We start from the raw sequence: 4,193 nt of genomic DNA on the forward strand, positions 1-4,193 counted from the left end.
CCAGCCACGGGCAGGGCTGCCGCCGGACTGAGCGCGGTACGTCTCGTCATGGTGTCTCCGTTGCCCGAGTATATGAAGAATAAATTGTTGTATATGCTGATATGTATGTTATGTACATTTTCACGGTGATTGAATCATTGTAAACAACAAAATGGAAAAAGGAAAAAAAAAAAAAGAATCACCATTCTGTCTATTTTATGAAGATGATAAAGCAGCTTTATTAAATTATTACGATTCTGTTTCAAAATGGTGTACCTGCCACACTGGGTTTTTTTCATCTGATGAGAACTTTGTTTTCCACCTAAATGTGATTTTCTTTTCTCTGCTTTGAGCATCTAATGCATTTTAGTATTAAAGCAATTATTGAATAAAATGGAAAGTAAGTGTTTGGTTAAATATGCCTACGTGGGTTTGCTTTGACGGGCTCCAGGTGCTGGGCACCCACCTGGTCTGGGTGCCACCGACCCGCTTTGGCACCCAAGGGGCTGCAAACCTCAGGCAGAGCTTTTCTAGCCCCAAGGAGGGGTCGTCCCTGTCCCCACGGCTGACTCACTGGGGCGGGCAGGCTCTGAGCCCCTTTCCTCGCCCCTGTGAATCTGGGCACGGTGCCGGTCCTTCCCACCGCCACCCCCTCACCTGCGGGGGACGCACAGCTCCGAGAAGGGCAAGCGTGGGTAGCAAACACCTCCAACCCATGCTTCTTCTCTAGCGAAGCAGGGTAGAGAAGATAAGACTTATTTTCCCTAGGTTTTCAGGAGGGCACTTTGTGGGGAGATGGTGAGGAGCATCCACTGCTCGGGATTTATGGTCTGTTCATGGACCACTCTTACGCACGGAGCATCCAAGCACTTTGTGGCTAGCGGGGATAAATCACAGAATCATAGAATGTTTTGGGTTGGAAGGGACTCCTAGAGGTCACCTAGTCCAACCCCCCTGCAGTGAGCAGGGACACTCCTAACTAGACCAGGTTGCTGAGAGCCTCATCCAACCTGTCCTCCCCTAATCGCCTCTGCCTGTTCAGTGGCTCAGATGGGGTGACACCAAGGTGGAACTGGAACAAGAGCAGCGACACGGGAAGCCCCTTACCCTGGGGCGGGAAGATGCTCGAGCTGCACAGCCCAGCATCACCCTGCATGGCCGGGGCACATGGGGAGCGGGGAGCAGCCAGGGTTAACCATGCCTGGATGGGCCCCCCACCACCGTAACCCCACGGTGAAGGCTTCAGCTGTGCTGTGGGGTCTGGCACAGGCGCCTGTTGGCACAGGGACCCCGGGCAATGGTTTGCAGCCAGCCCAGCAGCAGGACCGGGGGCCTTGTTGCACCTTCATTAACGAGTCCTTTGGCAGGTGGGGAAAAGGAGATAAAGCTGGGCTGTGGAGGGGAGGCTGGTGCTTGATTGGGGGCTTTCAGTCTTTGCTGGTCTGGGCTGGTTTGCAGCCCGATGCCTGCGGAGGTTGTGGGCTGTGCTGCAGCGCCAGGGACCCAGCGCCGGAGCTCTCAGGTAGGGACTGATCCTGTTTTTGGGGGAATAACCCCAGTGAGCTGCTCCTGAACAGCAGTGCTGGGGGGCAGAGGAAGAGGGGCAGTGGCTGCGGGGCTGCCCGGGCTGCGGCAGGGCTCACTGGGGGGCTGGCAGTGGGGCAATGCAGAGCCCCAAACTGGGGGTGAGTCATGGGCTGACGGCAGGCTGAGAGCCGAAATGGGCTTGAAACCTCCCCGGAGGGAGGACTCCCCTCGCGGCATCCCAGACCAGCTCCCACCCAGAACCTGCTGGGACCCCCTGGGTGCTGGGCTCTCTCCTGATTTAATAAAGCTCCTCTAATGCCAGCCAGCTCGCTGTGCCAGCTGCAGGCTCCTGCTCGCAGCGAGCCGGGGGCTCGGAGATGTCAGGACGATGACATGTCCCCGCTGTGCTCCCTGGCCAGCTGTCGCCGTCCTCTGTCCCCGCTGGTGCACCCCAAAGAGCTGCAGCCTCCCCTCTGCTGAGGCAGCAGCGGCGGCGGCGTTGAAGTTTGCATAAATAACGGTGCCAGGAAGGGCCGAGGTGGGCGGCAGCGGGATTGAGAGTCCTCTGCAGATGAAAAAGGGATTCTTCTTTCAAGCGAGCCTGTCTGGAGATGCTGCTGGCCCCGGGGGCGTGTTGCTACCCTTCGCTGCTCAGCACTGGGGGCCAGATCCTGAGCTGAGGCAAGTCCCGGTGAGGTCCCTGGGGCTGGGCTGGCTTTGGGTAGGGGGGTGTCTCTCCCTGGCACCGCTGGGCTGCAGGCTTTGCTCTGTGCCACCCATGGCTGATGAACAGGAGTGGTCGGTACAGGGAGCTGGGTTCTGTGGGTGGGTTGGGCTCCCCGGGGAGCCGCTGCCCCCCCAGGACTGCCCCAGACCCGGGGGACCCAGCCTGTGGTCTCCTGAGCTCCCCAGCATCCCTAGAGAGGCTCCTGGGGGCTGTGCCAGTGGCTGGCCCTGCTCTCCTCTGGAAGAGAGCTTCTAAGGGTGCTGTGCTGCACCCCAGGGTGCAGAGGCCCCCACCCTCCTGTGCCCCTGGCCACGGCGAGGGGCTCAGCCACAAGGGTGGCTCAGTGAAGCTGGAGAGAGAATAAATCAGCAAAGAAAGCAGCCAGCCCTCACCGGGCAAGGTTCAGAGCTGGTTCATAGGCATGGATCTCATTTCTGTTTCTTCTGGACATTATTTTATATTATATTTGATGTTAAACTGGAATATCTAAATAGAGCCAAATTGGATTAACAAGCAATGAATTATCATACACTTTGACTGTTAAGCCCACAAAGACAAGAACAAATAAATTGGAGGGATCAAAGGCCTGAAAGCAAAGAGCAAAAATACATAGGATATATTTCTGTGTAAAGCATGGCTCCGCAAACACAGTGTTGCGGGCAGGGCAGGGAAAGGGGGGAGCAGAGCTCCCTGTCCTGTGTTTCTGTTGGTCCTGGATCCAGGCTTGGTTGGTCCCGGGTCCAGGCTCTGCTCCCAAGTCATGGTGCCGGTGGGGGAACGCGTGGGATGGGCTGCTGGGCGCATAGCTGCCGTGCAGCCGCCTGCAGTCGCTTGCCTTGGGCAGAAACCAGAGTCCAAGTTCACCGGCAGCCCCAGCGGGCCTTCCACTTGTTTAACTTGCATCTGTGTTTTTGTTTCGTGGTGTTGTCCTTTTCTTTTGAACGCGATGTAACCGAGCGTCCCCAAAGAGCCACCAGAGAACAAACCCAGGCAGGTGTACAATTCTGGAGCTCACCTCTGCTGCTGCCTGGCCCTGCGCAGCTCCCACCCCGGCTCCCGCCCCATGGTGATGGGAGGGGGCTGCGGCGGGCAGGATGGCTCTTTGGGGACAAACTCTGAGCTTTAGGGCAGCCAGTGTGCCGTTGGTGGGGCAGCTTCTGCGGGGACGTAGTTGGTGGCTGCTGGGCTGCGGTGTGATCAGTCATTGCAACCCAGTGTTTAAGGAAAAAAAGAAAACCAACCAAAAAAAAAAAAACCCAAAACAGCAAACCAACAAAGCACCACTGTAGCACTGCTGTCGAAAACCCCACTGTGGCACTTCCCATTAATACAGATAAAAAATTGAGACACATGGCAAACAATATTAACCCCATTGCTGATCAAGCTTAAAAGCTTTTCCCAAGAAATATTGTCTCTGGATCGCAGTTAAATAGCGGGCAGGGGGATTGCTGCCTACAGAAGCCTCTGCCGTGGGTCCTGTGCCGCTCGCAGGCGCCGCTGCCCGGGGCGAGTGGGGGCGGAGGGGATGGCAGCAGAGGACCGAAGGCAAACAGGAGGCTGATCCCTGGCAAAGCCTTAGGACAGAAGCGGCTCAAAGCTGGCCCTGGTGCTTTGCAGGGGGTGGCACAGGCGCAGAGCAGCAGCCTTGGTGGGGGCCAGTCTGTGCTGCCTGAGGGTGATGAATTGTCTTCCAAGGCCAAAATAAAAAGGAATTACGATAATAAAACCTCCAAGAGGGAGAAGCTCAGTGCAAGGGTTTCCAGCTTCCCTGACAGGAGGGGCGGGGGTTGCTTGGTGGGAGCCCACATCCCCCAAATGTGGAGGCAGCTCGGACAGGGGCTCCCTGCAGCTGGAGGGCAGGGGGCTCCAGCGTGGTCCTGCTCCCCACCTGCAGCAGAGCTGGTTTCCCCTTTCCAGCCCCAAATCTCCGCTGTCCCCACCCCACCCTCCCTCCCCAGCC

The sequence above is a fragment of the Egretta garzetta genome, unplaced genomic scaffold (assembly GCF_000687185.1).
Source record: "Egretta garzetta isolate BGI_Z169 unplaced genomic scaffold, ASM68718v1 scaffold220, whole genome shotgun sequence".
Lineage (NCBI taxonomy): Eukaryota > Metazoa > Chordata > Aves > Pelecaniformes > Ardeidae > Egretta > Egretta garzetta.